At 41.3% G+C, this 17,804-nt stretch overlaps 1 pseudogene; it reads left to right on the forward strand.

The window, feature by feature from the left end:
- Positions 1-1,099: 1,099 nt before the first annotated feature.
- LOC116913573 lies at positions 1,100-14,609 on the forward strand (annotated as a pseudogene).
- The last annotated feature ends 3,195 nt before the right edge of the window (positions 14,610-17,804 follow it).

A 17,804-nucleotide genomic window follows, 5' to 3' on the forward strand; every position in this document is an offset into this window, starting at 1 on the left:
TTCTTGTGAGGAGCAATTATGCCATTTCAAAGCCAACAACCCATGCATCCCTTGGGAATGTCTATCATTCAAATGTCTTCCCAGTTCTTCCAAGAACACAAGGATGAGCAGCCTTTGCCATTTCTGTGCAGCTAGAAACAGAGGGTGTAGGAAGAGACCCTGGGAAAAACTTGTCTCAAATTTTCTTTCCTTTTTCTGGCCATCCATTTAACAAAGCCTTTTTTTTTTTATTTAAATTTTTTAAAAAAATTTTTTTATGATTCCCTCAAGGTCAGATCACTTCCATTCTCAGTGTTTGTGACCTGTGAACCTAGAGGCCCCGATGTAGTAAAATCTCACCCAGTGTTTTGCTAATGATTGGGTGAAAGGTCAGTTGTTTGTAATATGCTTTAATCAACGAATATAATAGCACTAAACCACCTAATAATGAGATGCTTGAAGGAGGCTCTTTGATATGTCTGCTTTCTTTTCATATGCACATAAACTATTCAAAAACAGCAATTTGATGAACTTCTATTAGATCATTGCTAACATTTTCAATGACTTATATAGGGTAAAGTATTGACCTATTTTCTTTTGGATCAATCTTACACAAAAGCTTTCTGTCACTGTGAAATACAAAGTCTATAGACATAAAAATAGTCTAACAAAATTCCCTTTCCTTTCAAAATGTCACCGTTATTAAAGAAAGCATTTTCTGGGTGGGGTAAAATGACCATCTATATATAATTAAGGAATATTATCATCACTATAATCAACAACATCATCATCATCAATATCCTCACCATCCCCAACGGTAAAAAATAAAATAAAATAAAATAAAATAAAAATCTTCTGAACTAATACTCTGGAAATATCCTTATGTTTTCTTTAAAGGCACTGGAAATGCCGAGGACTCACTAAATATATACTATAGTATATATTTATATTATATATAGTACTATAGCAGTGCAAGAGTTATTTGTGATATAGCTCCTTGGCAAATGGATCAGAAATAACTCCTTTCATATTAAAAATGTGGTTTATTTGATGGTTAGGTTTTGTGGCTTTGCAGAGTTCTGAAAAAGTCTCAGCATTATGATAGTGAGGCCGACGTTAAATGGTCAGCTTTGTCACAACTATAGTTGTCTATAAGTCAGATCCCTCCCGTGAGATGGTGAAACAGCCGAATAGTAGCGTAGTGGATGAGCAAGTGTTTAGTGGATCAGTACCCGGAAAGGTAAGCTGTAGGCTGAGAGTTCTATCAGGCTAACAAATAAAGGGGTTGGATACAGGCCCTGAGATGAAAGGTTGAGAGGCAGGGTTTAAACAGCAACTTGACATGGAACCCACACACACGTCTATCAGAGATGCACTCTTGTGCAACGCTTCCGGTCATAGCTCGTCATAAACAAGGCCTACTCATGGAAGGACAGCACTCTATGTCAACCGGCATTTCCTTTTTATTTTTACCTTTTTACTTTGAAAAATCATAATGTATATGGACAATTATAGAGTATAGGTTACCCTTCTAGATCATTCCTTTCAATACTAAATAAAATTATGGACTTCGTAAGTACCTCTTTTTGTGCCTGCCAGAACTTAAGTCTTTCTAAATCAATAGTTTTATATGATATCTAGTTTCCATACAAGACATGCTCCCTAAATATTTAGGACCTCTCCCAGTATCTACTTAATATCTGTTCTGCTTTAGTAGAAACCTCTTCTTGGTATTTTTTCTTTTTTTATTGATATAAGATCTATAGATATACATGATAAAGTATGGTGTTTTACACGTGTATATATAGAGGGATTTGAACTCAGGCTATTCATATATCTACCACCTTAAATGTCTATCATTTGTAGTAAATACATCTAAATCCTATCTCTCAGTTATTTTAAAGTAAGTAATGTATCATTTTAAAATTATTCTTCCCTGCTATGTATGTGTGTATTCTCTCATATGTACTTTAAAATCTATAATACCACAACAGAAATGTTTCTACTCCCTTCTTTTTAAAATTTTCACTGTCATAATATTTGAAATGCTGTCCATGTCTCTTAACTATTCAAGAAGACACCTCACATTCATCTGCTTATCCCTTCCTCTGAGATTCAGGAGTGGATTTTTATTATACTAAGTTAGAACTAGTAACTTCTATATTTCTGATTGCCCTTCTAAAGTGGTGTGTCATGGTGACACACAATATTTCATAAACAAACTAACATTCAACCTTGGCAACTGCAATCATGAAGACAATTTGTGAATCTACCCAGCCCTGTTTTCTTTTGCCATGACGCCTATCTGTGTGTATCTAATTTAGAAACCAAAGATCACAACAGCCTTTACTTTACGCAACAACTCTCTGGTTAATTTTTTTCCCATAAGACAGAGTTTCTCTGTGTAATAAGTCTTGGTTGTCCTGGAACTTGCTTTGTAGACCAGGCTAGCCTGGAACTCAGAGATCTGCATGCCTCTGCCCCCTGAGTACTGGGATTAAAGGGGAGTGTACCACCACACCAAACTGATAATTTCTGATTAATTTTCAGAAAAGATCTAATTTAACTTGGAAAATCTGTTACATTTTATAATTCAAAGGATCTAACCTTTCCAAAAAGCAAGGTGTAAGTAATAATTTTGGACATTAAGCTATTTCCACATAGTGTTGACTTTAACTGATGACCAAAACAGTTTGGGCATCTGCTTTGTTGTGGAGTCTCAGGGAGAGCCATGGTCTTGATTGACAAATATGTCAGATCACATGCCTTCTCTTTTCCTAGTCTCCCTTGCAATTAGGTTGGAAACATTCACACATTTTATTCAGCCAATGAAAGCCTTGCAGAAGTACCTCATATCACTCTTTTGCAAGGAGAGGCAACGAGAGAGGGTATGCCACCCCCATTTGCTGTTCAAGAGTCTCGAAGTTGTAGGTATAAAATACAGGAGGGTGAGTCATGTGAAACCGAAACACAGTTCTGACTGAGTTGAGCCCCTGAGATTTAGGGTTCAGTATCTCAGCAGCTAGCACTATGACTCTGATTTAGATAGCCGATATAACTAGATGTTATAAAACTATTGGAGAAATTGGCCTCATTATCTACAAGAGGAAATCACAAATCTTTGAATTAAAATCCATCAGGGGGAAAATTTAGAGGAAAGTAAATCACATTCCTGGAAACTACGATGGACGAAATTAAGCTTCGGGGTAAAGGGCACGCAAATCAATGTTTTTATCAAGTTCTTCAAATGCTTCCAGATCATTTCATTCAATCCTAAACTTGTGTCGCTTCCCATCAAAGCATTTTCTGGGATGGTGAAATAGAAGATCAAAAGGAATGGGCAGTTTTAGGGTGATGGGGGTTGGGGTGGGCAAACTGTGACCCCTTAGGCTAAATCTGGACTCCTAGTTTGTTTTATTGAAACACAGCCAGTCTCATTTGCTTACTTATTGCCCAAGGCTGCTTTCACCACACAGGCAGGGTTGCAACCAGTGACCTCAAGTGTCACAAACCCTAATAATATATTTTAGGTCTGGCTCTCAGGAGAAAACATTTAGGCTCATAGACTCAAACTCAACAGTGCTCTTGATACGGATGAGTTGTAGAAGTTATTGAATTTCAAGTCAGCTGCCTATGTGAGTATTTCCATGTTCTGTGAGCAAGGTCCAACAGGTTCTCGGCTTTTCTTTTAGGCTGTTAAAGCCAAGCGGACACACTGCCTAAAGAGCATTGCTGTCCTAGTGGTGTCTGGAGGGAGCGGAGACATTTGCAAGAATAGAGCTTATGATTTCCAGATACATGTGCATTTCTGAAGTTCTTTCACTTCAGAGGGAAATTATCAAATATGTTAATGATTAGTGTCATCGAGACACATTCAAGATCGTACTCCCCTTGTAGTCCGCTTTGGATTCTGACCAATTTATATCAAAAGCTTGGTGCCATGTAAAAATTTAAAAATAGCCTATATTTAAACAGATGCACGTCTAGATGTGTATATTTAAACCCACATCTAAATATAAAATTTAAAGCTGTCAGATCCAGGAAATTCAAGTGCGAAGTGGAATTCTGGAGGATGGCTAATAAGACTGGCTCCAAGAGCAGACAGAAGTGGCAGATCCTTTAGCTTAAAGCAATGGTTCTCAATCTTCCCAATGCTGAGACCCTTTAAAACGGTTCCTCCTTTGTGGGGACCCCCGGACATAAAACTATGCATGTTATTACTTCACAACTCTAATTTTGCCACCGTTATGAATATAATGTAACTGACATGTATGTGGTCTTAGGTGACTCCTGTGAGCCTGGGGACTCCTGCTGAAGAGAGGAAGAAAGGATTATAGAAGCCAGGGGGAGTCTAGGACACCAGAGGAACACAGCCATAGAATCAACTAAGCAGAGCTCAAAGGCACTGACAGAGACAGAAGTGGCATTCACAGAGCCTGCATGGATCTGTGCTAGGTCCTCTACATATATGTTATGGTTTTGTAGTTTGGTATTTTTGTGGGACTCCTAACAGTGGGAGTGGAGGTGTCTCTGACTCTTTTGCCTGCTCTTGGAACCCTTTTCCTCCTACTGGGTTGTCTAGTCCAGCGTTGATATATGTATGTATGTATGTATGTATGTATGTATGTATGTATGTATGTATGTATCTATCTATCTATCTATCTATCTATCTATCTATATCTATATCTCTCTCTATATATATATATATATGGTTTGGGCCTAGTCTTATTCCATCTTGTTATGGAGTGTTTGATCCATATCTCTGGGAGGCCTGCCCTTCTCTGAGGCAAACCTGAGGAGGGGGATCTGAGGGAAACGGAGGTGGGGGGAGAACTGGGAAGAGTGGAGGGAGGGAAAACTGGGATAAGGATATAGTACGCAAGAGACGAGAAAATTGAAGAAAAAAAAAAAAGAAAGATAGAAAGAAAAAAGAAGCCATCTTTTGACTTGCCTCCCTATGGGGGCCTCTACCCACAGGCTGAGAATCAATGGCTTAAAGAAGTCTGTGACATTCTCTTCTTTCTCCTTTCATTGCACCAACGATGAAGTCTTTAAAGACCACCAGCCAGAAACCTAGCAAAGCACAGCAAAGAAATCAAGAATCAAGTACCCTTGTTTCCAAGCGAAAAATGGGGGGGATTGTCCATTATTACTCAGTGAAGAAAAGAGGAGTGAGCCCAGGCTACCTCACAAAGGCCCACCTGGATCTCTTGAGAGCCTCATTGGCATTTGGATCAGTTTCACTGCAGATAAACTGCTGAGGTTGGGAGTGGAAGCCATTGCTACGGCAGCAGGAGTTTGGATGCAAGAAGTTCTTTCACCCTTTGGAAAGAAAAACTTACGCCTAGCATCCCCCCACTCCCGCCCCCGCTAGTTTAATTTATGTAAGTTCTTGGACCCAGAAAAGAAAGAAAAACCAAAGCAGCACACAATTTCATTACAATCTTAATGGGAATAATTGGTAACATGTGTACCTCATTTGGCGTATGCAGTCTTCATTCCCTTCTTGTTGGTTAATTGAGACTGGCAGTCCCAATTAAACAGCTCCTAGTAGCATGTAATGGCTAATTGTGAGCAGGTTAGAAGCCTTCTTTGTCTTTGAAAAGGCCTCTTAAGTTTCCAGGGCATGTCTGCTTTGGATTGAAATTGTAACCTGGTATTGAATGATTGAAATTCAAGAAAATCCTTTAATATTACGGTTCAAATAAGTGAATTCATACCTCATGCCGTATGTTTAGCAGGTGACTGAAACCATACGCTCTTTAGTTGAGTCACTAGAGAAGTACATGTAAGGGATTTAAATATTGATGTAAGCCACTTTATAGCTAGAGGTAGAGAGTATTGTGGTTAATGCAGTAGGCTAGAATAAGAATTATATTCATTTGGGCTACTGGAGTGACTTCTAGTTGAATTCAGTTAGTTCCCTTAAGTAATATGTACTTCTTTCCTTTGTATGTATAACTCCCTAAATTCACAGCCAAGCACACATTGACTTGGCTCAGTTACTATTAACAAATGAAACACTGAAAAAGCTTTGCCTACTGGTGGGAGGTGGGATTGTCGTATATGATTGTATAGTCCAATTTAGATGAGGACATATATTCTTTGATGGTACCACCAGTATTGTGACCCTAAGAGAGATTTCTAAGCCTTGTGCCAGGTCACACGCTCAATAACACAGTTTATAGCTTAGTTGGTAAGGTGCTTACCATGGAAGCAAAGCAATGTGGGTTCAATCCCTAGAACCACTGTGAAAACATGATGGGTGTGCTGGTGAGTGCTTGTCCTAACACTGGGGAGGCAGAGATAGGCAGATCCTTGGGGATGGTTTGAAACCAGCCTAGCCTTAGCCACAAACTACAGGCCTGGGAGAGGCACCGTCTGAAGACAAAAACATTTAAAAACAAGCTATGGTGGACAAACACCTGAGGTTGTCCTTTGGTTTCCTCATGCATGCGCATGCGCGTGCGCATGTGCGCGTGCGTGCACTCACGTATGAAAAACCAACTACACATACACATCTACACATGTGTGTACCTAATATGTGAGCATGCACACACACCTATGCACACACAGACACAGAACATGCAATACGGTGCCTGGGTTTTATCACTTCTTATCAGCAGAAGAGTGAACGGTGCAGGTGAGAATCTTGTCCTCTTGGTGAGCGTGTCTGTACAAAACACACTGAGAAAAGACTCCATTCTTCTTTCCTTTATCCCTGAGCCAAGGTGAGAATTTATGCAGTTGATCATTGCACTCTGAGAGTATGGATGGATGAAGCCTGGATCAGGGAGAAGACGACCCACGCAGCCATGTTAGGCTACAGATCTTTTGTTATCTTTTCTCTTGACTCTCTGTCAGCGCAGCACTGGCAGCACTGAGAGAGGCCTCGTCAGCCTCGTCTGCCTCTCAGCATTCACCAACTAGCCATTGGACATCGCTTCCATTCCTGCTTTCAACTTCCTTCTTGTCTCTCTCTCCGTATCCTTTACTTTTTAGAGGCTCTTTTATAACACAGGTAGGGTGGAATATAAAGGGACACATTTCCTAAACCAAACAGAATTAAGAATCATATGATAGTTTTCTGCCCGGAAATAAATATTTATTTATTTTTATGACAGGTTTTCTCTGTAGTCTCGGCTGTTCTAGAACTCACTCTGTAGACCAGGATGGCCTCAAACTCACAGAGATCTACCTGCCTCTTCCTCTCCTGAGGGCCACTGCTCAGTGCTTCTGGCTTTATTCTTAGTCTTTTCTTTCACATTTACAGATACAAGGAAACATAGACCAGTCTTCACTCAGAAGACAAGTCCCGATGAGAAAAATAGGGATCTAAAAATATCCTTTGTTTACTTAAGACATATATTTGCTTCTCTTTCATATAAAACATTCATATTGTGGCTTTTCAGCCATTTGGAACATGGTTGCCTTTAACTTTTTTTTATCTTTCTTTATAAAAATTATTTTTTTTTTTGAGATGTGGATCTTTTGTAGCTCAAGTTACCCCGGAACTCACTCTGGTATTAAGGCTAGTCTTGAACTCCTCATTTTCCTGCCTCTACTTCCCAAGTATTAGAAGGATGTGCCATGATGCCCAGCTCTAAGTTTCTGTGTTATTGAGGAACCTTTGTCCTGATAAGTGAGGCTCTAGCCTTAAGGGAAAAAATGAGAGGAATAGGGGGTGTGGTATATATCCTCCCTTCAAGAAGTCTACCTCTTGTCTGCTCATGATGCTGGCCATCCTGGGCTTCAGAAGAGGCTGTAGTAGGACTCTAATTTGGGCAGCTGAGTAGTTGACTAAATTTTTGAGTTCTAATAAGGAAGGAGAAGGGGGAAAGACATTTAGAATAACCCAACAGTCTCTACGAGGTTCCATTCAGGTGAAAACATATCTGTGCCTTCTTCCCATACTTAAAAGGGAGAACATGATCCCCATCTGGATGCGAGGCATGTTCTCTGTCAGAATAGAGTTCTGTTCCATTCAGTAATCTTCCGGCCCTATGTTACCCAGCATGCTCCAGTGCAGCGGCAACATAATAACTGCCAGGGAAATTCTCATTTGGAAAAAGAGCCAAGGGAAAGTCTGTCCAGTCGCTGGGCTCTGGCGGTCACCAAGTCCTGCTGGAGCAGAATTAAGGAAGAAGTCTGGTCCCTGGGAGAGGAGAGACTCTCCTGCTTAGCATCTGGAAGCAGTTGATGTTACCTTCAAGGAAGAGCTGTCTTCTTGCATTAGCCATTCTGGTCACATCTAAAGCAGGTCCTGGGCAACTGCCTGCTTTCCCAGGCTCTTTTGGGTAGGTGGAAGATTTGGGTTCCAGGGGTTGCCTTAGGGCTTGAATGGTCACAGACTTTGAAAGGCCAGGCTTGTTGTTTCAATTCCTACCCCAAATTAATAAATGTGATGTATTTGTTTCTGGTGAGTGTGCCTCTGACACACAAAGTCAATGGTAGCCTCTCTCTGTCTCTCTGTCTCTATCTCTGTCTCTGTGTCTCTGTCTCTCTGTGTCTCTGTCTCTGTCTCTGTCTCTGTCTCTCTCTCTGTGTGTGTGTGTGTGTGTGTGTGTGTGTGTGTGTGCGTGCCTGTTAAGGCTTTGATTTTCCCCTTTCTGATCCTTGTTCTTTGAGCTGGGCTTGCCATTTTGTCTCACTGTGTTAGCTTCCCTACAAAGATCAGTCCACCAGGCTGCTTAGACAGTGATTTCTTTCCATTGAGTCCCAGATTCTTTAGACATTTAAGATGAAGGTGCCTGCAGGTTTTCTCTGAGCTTTTGCTTCTTGGCTTGTAGAAACCAATGTCTCCCTGGGCGTTCAAATCGTCTTCACTCTATGTTTGCCTGTGACTTGGTTTCTTCTCCTTTAACACCAGTCATGTTGGATGAGGGTCTACCCTGTGGCCTCATTTGAACTTCATTGCATCTTTAAAACACTAATTCAAAATCCAGTCCCCTTCTGAGATACAGATGCTATACCATGGTGTTAGTTACTCTTCTCAGTGCAGTGACAAAACACGTGGCAAGAGCAATATAAGGAAGGAAGGAAGGGTTTATTTTAGGAAGGAGGGGCTTATAGTTCGAGTGCATGATGCATGGCTGAGGATGTCATGATGGCAGGAGTGTGAGGGAGCTGGTCCCACTGTGTCTGCATTTAGAAAGCAGAAGGAGAAGAATTCGGTGTTTCACACACTTTCTGTCTTCGATACAGCCTGGGACCCAAGTCCATGGAAAAGCGTCAGTTCCTCTGGGTGGGGCTTCCTAACTCAGTTGACACAGTCTAGAAACTGCTTCACGCACAAGCCCCGAGCAATCTAGATCCTTCCACATTGACAATCAATGTTATTTATCACAGGTATGGTCATGAATGAGGACGGGAACAGTTCAACCCTCAAAATTACCCTTCTGCTGTGCACACAATAGGCTTGGATAGGATCATCTCGCAGAAATGATTTTACCCGAGCCTACTCTGCATGTAAATCATAAGACAGAAGGTAGAAGTGGGATGTCTCTCTTGCTAAGCTTTTTATAAAGAGCTCGGTGCAAGAGCAAAGGAAAATGAGCAGTTTTTCATCCTTGAAAGTCTCCAGATGTAATACCCTGCTCCAAGAATGTGGGCTGCAGCCCTGAGCAGACTGTGTCCAGTGTCATCTCGGAAAGTGAGTAGATGCACAAGCAGCTACTCTTTCACAAGTCTTGACGAAGAAGGATAAGAACCAACCTGCTCGATTGTTATGACATGTGACCTAGGTACAAAGATTGGGTTGGTGTGGGGAGTATACATGTTCTAGTATATAACACGGGGCTCCAGATTGCTGGCCTGGATGTGTATGCTTGCCTCTTGACGCCTCACTTAGATGCTAGTGCTACACTTTAGAAGGGATAGGACTCACAGTTTCTTAAAGTAGGAGTGTTCTTTCTGCCTCCGTGGAAAGCCCAGCAGTTGGCAAGTCAGAGCTGATATGGTGGGCCTCTGCTCCTTGTATTTGGGACGTGGATGCCTCTAACCTTCTCCTGTACTGTTTCGTGGATGTGCCTTTCATTGCTGTGTCTCCACTTGGTGTTGCAGACATCACTTTTCTATTCCAAGGAGTCATAGTTAGGGTTTCCATTGCTCTGAAGAGACACTATGGCCAAGGCAACTCTTATAAAGGACAACATTAAATTAAGGCTACCATACAGGTTCAGAGGTTCAGTCCATTGTAATCGTAGAAGAAAGGATGGCAGTGTCCAGGAAGGCAGACGTGCATGGTACTGGAGGAGCTGAGAGTTCTACATCTTGTTCTGAAGGCCAACAGAAGACTGACTCCCACCTGGTTAGGAGGAGAGTCTCATTGCCTACCCCCATAATGACTACTTCCTTTTGAGAAACCAAACCTACTCCATCTTGGGATTGGCCTCCATCTTAAAAAGGGGGGCACTGAGATCTTCACCTACAGCTAAATCCAAGCTATACCCAAGTACCAGGAAGGACCCCGTGGCTTGTCCTTGGCCAGAGTTACTGCCTAGCTACTTCCTAGCGATAGTTAATCAAAGATTAGTCTGATTGTTTCAGATGTATTTTCAGACTGTTTTTGATTGTATATGGTCTTGCTTCAGAGCACCCACTTGTCAGCTTACAATAGTCATTCTATTAGATACTTGCCAGGCTGGGCACCCCTCACTTGTTCCCTGTCCTGCTGAGGGTTCAAGGCTTCTCCACCTTCCTCCTGTGTCAGGGTTGGTGGGGGAGCCCAAGCTCCAGCTTAAATGAAGAGACCCTAATGTGATTGCATTAGAATTGGCTCTTTGGTGGTCTTTCTGGGGCTTGTTAACATTTCACACCTATTCCAACACCTATTCCAACAAGGCCACACCTCCTAATAACTCCTCTTCCTGAGCCAAGCATATCCAAGCCACCACAAAAAGAAATAAGGAATAATATATCTTTTCCTTTTAAAGGATATATTCTAGAATTATACTCATATTCCATAATTGCTTTTAATTGGGAAGGATTCAGGGCTACAGGAGTATCTTTGGGCCGGGTAATTCTTGAGACTTATCATTTTGGATAATGATGATAAAATAAGGGGGACTAAAGATAAGAAGACAATAGAACTCTTTTCTACAAATAGGAAAATCTGCTCTTACATGCTGTCTGAAACCTTTCCCACTTGCTTCAGCTCCAGAGGAATAGCTATCGGCATTCACGGGAACAGAGAGATGGCCAATCCTGGGCCAGCTTGACTACCATGAGAGATGCCTAGGGAATTGGTAAAGCACAATTTTGGCTGTGTCGGTGAGAGTGTTTTCAGAGACTTGGGCTTGTTGGGAATGTAGAGTGGAAAGTGATGACCAATAAGGTGGGGGCACCGATGTAACTAAACTTCAGAAGAAGCGGGAGGTAGCAAAATATACAAGCTTGATTCTTCTTGAGCAAATGTGTTTTCTGTTTCTGCTGCTATCTATAATCCACAGATCCCACACGCCGTCTTCCCCAGGCAATGAATAAGGGCTCACACCATCAACTGTCTGGAGAGCTAGGCCTTCAACTTCAGATAGGTTTGCACCATTTGGTCCCTTTGTTCTGAGGCTCTCAACTTCTTGGGCTGAACAGCTACTGGTTCATCTAGCTTCCTGTAGATGGCCATTGGAATGCACATGGTTCTCCAGAGCCTAGCTTCTTCAACTGTGGGTTGGCATTCCGTATGGGCTCATGTAACTCTGAGTGTGCCAGGAGGAGTCATAAAAAAAATTGGCAATGGTAAAAGTCTTCTGAATGTACAGCAGCCAAAATTTCATTCAAAATCAAACAGGTAATGAATCTTTAGTACTTGCCTCTTGTGACGGTTTGCATATGCTTGGCCCAGGGAGTGGCACTATTAGGAGATGTGGCCTTATTGGAGGAAGTGTGTTACTGTGGGGGTGGGCTTGGAGACCCTCCTGAGAATGCACAGTCTGTTCCTGGCTTCCCTCGGGAGAAGACGTAGAACTCAGCTCCTCCTGCACCATGCCTGCCTGGATGCTGCCATGCTCCTGCCTTGATGATAATGGACCAAACCTCTGAACCTGTAAGCCAGCCCCAATTAAATGTTGCCCTTTATAAGACTTACATTGGTCATGGTGTCTGTTCACAGCAATAAGACCCTAACTAAGACACCTGTGTTACATGGCGTCATTGTAGTCTTAGTTCTGAATGTACAGTGTGTGTACTTTATATTACACACATGTGGCATCATGCTATACAGTGTAATAAATACTGAGATACAGTGGTTCAGAGTCCAGTCTATTGTGTCACGAATTTCTGGGATTTTATTGTGCATACAAAGTTCTCTGCTGTTATTGAAATGTAATCATTTATTTACATAAAACAAAGACTTAGCATTCCTCTGCCACCATTCTTTAGCCCGAATTATACACATTTACATTGCATTCGAATCCTAAATTTAAAAATTTGCTGTCTGAGTTGCTGACTTGAGCTCAATAAAAAAAAAAGTCACTAAGTAAGCCATGGTTTAGGATTAGAACAGAAATCTCAACAATGTCTCAAACAGCTCTAAATATACTTCTTCCCTTATGTACTGTGTATGTGTGAGTGTGTGTGTGTGTGTGTGTGTGTGTGTGTGAAGCAGCTTTCTTAGCAGTCTTGATTATAAACTTAAGTTTTCAGTCAGCAAATATTCACCTAAGATTTAATTCTTTATACAAAAATAAGTTTATCCATCTCACTGACATGTGAATTTGCTTTTCTCTTTAATACATGGCAAATGTATATGTATACTAAGTACATGCTTTAAAGCAAATTTCTTATCAGTCAATATTTGATTTAAATACCTATTCCATATACCTATACACTTGAAGTTGTGTAAAATATTTTTAGGCAAGATGGGATACATGTGGAAAAAGTTTAAGAAGCCGTATTGTGGAGGAACAGAACAAATAGAATGTGTGTGTTATTTGTGTATATATTTATATGTATATATGTGTATATCTATATATGTGATATGTCTAGATGTGTGTGATATATGTATATATGTGTCTGTGTATGTGTTTGTATGTTTGCGTCTATGTTTGTGTATTCGTGTATTTTATAAAAGGGAATTTAGCTTTTTTGCAACGGGTTTGCTGTCAAAATGCAGGTGTTGTGAAAGCCACTGCTAATTCAAAGCAAAAATGGGAAAGGAAAAGACATCAACATTGTAATAATTGTACACGTAGATCCTGGCAAGTCCACCACCACCGGTCCCCTGATCTACAAATGTGGTGGAATCAACAAAAAAACCATTGAAAAGGAGACTGCTGAGATGGGAAAAGTCTCCTTCAAGAGTTTCTGGGTCTTGGACAAACTGAAAGCTGAGCGTGAGTGTGGTGTCACTACTGACATCTCCCTGTGGAAATTTGAGACCAGCAAATACTATGTGACTCTCATTGATGCCCCAGGACACAGAGACTTCATCAAAAATATGATTACAGGCACCTCTCAGGCTGACTGAGTTGTCCTTATTGTGGCTGCTGGTGTTGATGAATTTGAAGCTGGTATCTCCAAGAACGGGCAGACCTATGAGGATGCTCTTCTGGCTTACATCCTGGGTGTGAAACAGCTAATGGATGGTGTCAACAAAATGGATTCCACTGAGCCACCATACAGTCAGAAGGGATACGAGGAAATCGTTAAGGAAGTCACCATCTACATTAAGAAAATTGGCTTCAACCTTGACACAGTAGCATTTGTACCAATTTCTGGTTGAAACGGTGACAACATGCTGGAGCCAAGTGCTAATATGTCATGGTTTAAGGGGTGGAAAGTCACCCACAAAGGTGGCAGTGCCAGTGACACCATGATGTTGGAAGCTTTGGACTGTATCCTGCCACCAACTCTTCCAACTGACAAGTCTCTGAGACTGCCCCTCCAGGATGTCTATAAAATTGGGGTAAGTAGAACATTAAGTAGAATGTTGAAGTGAATTTCTTTGAAGTGTAAGACTTAACTAATTATGTCTCATGTATTATAAGACCTCTATTTATACAAAACATTTCTAATTTAGGCATTGGCACTGTCCCTGTGGGCTGAGTGGAAACTCTTGTTCTCAAACCTGGCATGGTGGTTTACCTTTGCTCCAGTCAATGTAACAACTGAAGTCAAGTCTGTTGAAATGCACCATGGGAGTGAAGCTCTTCCTGGGGACGATGTGGGCTTCAATGTAAAGAATGTGTCAGTCAAAGGCGTTAGACGTAGCAATGTAGCTGGTGACAGCAAAAATGACGCACCAATGGAAGCAGCTGGCTTCACTGCTCAGGTGATTATCCTGAACCATCCAGGCTAAATTAGTGTTTGCTATGCTCATGTTCTGGATTGTCACACGGCCTGCATAGCATACAAGTTTGCTGAGCTTAAAGAAAAGATCGATCGTCCTTCTGGTAAGAAGCTGGAAGCTGGCCCCAAATTTTTGAAGTCTGGCGATGCTGCCATATGGTCCCTGGCAAACCCACGTGTGCTGAAAGCATCTCTGACTATCCTCTACTTGGTCGTTTGGTTGTTTGTGACATGAGGCAGACAGTGCTGTTGGTGTCATCAAAGCTGTGGACAAGAAGGCTGCAGGAGGTGGCAAAGTCACCAAGTCTGCCCAGAAAGCTCAGAGGCTAAATGAATATAAATGAATATTATCCCTAACACCTGCCACCCCAGTCTTAATCCATGGGGGGAAGAATGGTCTCAGAACTGTTTGTCTCAATTGGCCATTTAAGTTTAATAGTAAAAGACTATTGATGACAATGCATTGTAAAACCTTCAGCACGAAAGAATGTTTTGTGGACCATTTGTGTGTGTGTGTGTGTGTGTGTGTGTGTGTGTGTGTGTGTGTGTGTGTGACAGTTTTAAGTTATTAGTTTTCAAAATCAGTACTTTTTAATAGAAACAAAAATCTGTCATAGAATTTTGAGACCCATTAAATCAAGTTTAATGAGAGAAAAAAAAAGAGGGAATTTAGAATGGCTTACATGACAGGACTTGGGTAATCTAACAATGTTTTTCTGTATTTGGAGCAGCAGAGAAACCAGAAATTGCCCAGTCCAGGAAACTCCACATTCTCAGTCCAGCACTGATAGCCTACAAGGTTACTGGCATGGAATTCGTGTTGCTAGGCAGAAGAGGCTGGAGTGTCAGCAGAGGATCTCAGCAGAGGCAAGAGACACACTCAGAAAGAAGCGCTTGCCAGAAGTGCACAGTGATATGCTCTCGCATTTGTTTTGCATGCTGGCTGCTTGTGGAGCAGGGCTACTCACCCGGGGAATGGGTACTCCCCATCCTCCACGGCTCTGACTCACCTGTCAATCTTCTCTGAAAATGTCCTCCAAGGCACACAGATGTGTTTTATCAGTTCTAGACATCTTTTACTCCAATCAAGGTGACAACTAAGAGCAGCCATCAAAGACGGCTAGGGGACGAGGTAGCCTCTGACCCTTATAAGCCAATCTAGTAAGTCTCATAACCGTGTACACATTCTATTAGTTCTGTTTTGTCCAGGGAGTTCTGACATACAAATAGTACAAACAGTCTTGAACTCTTTAAATCTCAAATTGCTTTCAGGGCTATATAATAGGGTCTATTTTGTAGGCTTTTAAAAATTACAGCAAAATCAATACTCAATACGTATGTAGTTAATAACTAAGAGATAAATATTAGCCAATAATTATTTGAAGTATAGTATGGGCTCTGCTATGAACATTTCCTCATTTAGCCTTTACAAGAATCCTAAAAATAGGTCCTGTAGTACCACTACAGAAGAGCCTAAAAACGTCAGACGTAAGTCATGCAGTCTCCCTTACTTCCTCTCCCCTCCTCTTTCCTTCCCTCCCCTCCCTTTTATTTTCCCTTCTTTCCTTCCTTTGTAGCTCTGACTGGCTTGAAAGTCACTAGGAAGACCAGTTATGCACGTACCCAGCCTAGGCTATGTAGCTAGACTGTCCTTGACGGATTCTTGGTTTTCAATAAATGGTAGGAGATGACTCATGTCCCTTTAGATTGATGGTCTCTGGAAACAGGGACTCCCTTTTCTCTAAAAACTAATGACTTCTCCCCAAAAGAACAGATTTTTCTCACCACTCCCCATCCAGGATCCAGACCTGAATTTTTCTCCGTCAGTAGACATCAGTTCTTCATTTCATAATGATCTATGGGGAAACTGAGGCTTTTGAGCACGTAGGACTAGAGAAATTTACAGGAAGAGAGTATAACACAATGTTTACAAACTAATTATATCACACCTTATGCTTTTAAAATGGAAAACTTTAATTTTAAAAATAAATTAGGTAAATGGATATCTTTACTTTTTGAGATGTAGTTGGGTACGAACCAACTTCTGGTGTTAAGAGATTTTAAGTGTTATAACCACTTCAACACTAACCAAACAAACATTCCTTTAAGCAGGTTAAGAGAGACAGAACCTTGTCCTACGTGACCAGGGTAGAGATAACGATGACTTTCTCACACAAAGAGGCTATATGCATAAAACCCATTCCCCTCAAACCAAGGCAATAAAAATGCAATAGGGGATATGAATCCTGTCATAGCACAGGATGCTACAGAGGTGAGGATGGGTACCATGTGCTCAGAGGGGAGAAAATGTGCTGTGGGAGTTGGAGAAGAGGGCGAAGGTAAGATAAGAGTCAACACTTTAAGATGCTCAAGTTTTATAAGGCTGACAGTAAGGAGAGACAAGGAAGGAGTATGTAGGACTTAGGGACGGTGGTGGGATGGGGGCAAATTGGGGGAGAAAGCCCAGGCTGCTACACAGTTGCCTGAAATCTAATGTGTCATCAGAGGTGAGTTCCCTAGAAACGTGGCACTATTTTTCTTCCTCATCGTTTCTGTTTGTGTTTTCAGTCTAGCCTCAGAAACCATCCCTGACGAGAGATAGACCTGTTGGGAATGTGCACTGAATTTTTCTTCCTTTACTAAGAGATCTGGGACTGACTTACTAGGTATTGGATCTAGGACATGCAAAACCTCGCATCAGAGCTTATCTGCATTCAGGAGCTGGTGGAGCGGCGGAAGTTGAGCATTAGCAAGATCCTTGGTTCCTACGTGGAAATCTCACGGCCTGTTAGAGCCATCGGGTTCATGGCGTATCGTTCTAGAGCAAATCTAAGTTAGCCTAAGTGCCGTAATTGACTTTAATCCTTTGAAGCTAACGTTAGTGGTGGGATCATCTGCTATAAACATTTTACTGTCAGCAGGATATGAATCATAAATAAAGTCACTTTGGAGGGAATAGGAACCCATAAAGTGACATATGCGTGTGGAAAGAAGATGAAGATGAAAACAGAAAGTCCCTTAGAACCTAGTTTTGTCCTCCCCCACTCCTCCCCTCCTTCCCATGGGATAGAGCTCAGGCCTGAGGCTTCATCCATATTCTTCATAAAATTTAATTTTGCAAAGGATATTTAGAACCTGAATCTTTCTTGAACTGTTGGGGAGAATGTCATTTACTAAATTCGATGGGAAGTAGGAAATCTTTTAAATATGGTTCTGTGCTCTTCATGATATTGTAACAAAAATTTTGTTTAGTATCAGTTTTGAAAACTCATGGATGGTTAAAAGGAGAAAGATCTGATTAATCGAAATAGTATTTTCAACTTACCTTCTTTTAAAAATGAGAAAATTGAAATTCAAAGATAAAGAATTTATCCACATCTCTGCGGTAAGGAAAGGGGCATATCTAGAAACAGGGTTGACATTTCCGATTCTGTGTCTGTGAGTATGTGTGTCTGGGTGTATTTGTGTTCGTGTGTATCTGTGGATGAATGTGTGTTTGTATATTTGTGTGTAACTGTGTGTATGTGTGAGTCTATGTG

The sequence above is a fragment of the Rattus rattus genome, chromosome 1, assembly GCF_011064425.1.
Source record: "Rattus rattus isolate New Zealand chromosome 1, Rrattus_CSIRO_v1, whole genome shotgun sequence".
Taxonomy (NCBI): Eukaryota; Metazoa; Chordata; class Mammalia; order Rodentia; family Muridae; genus Rattus; species Rattus rattus.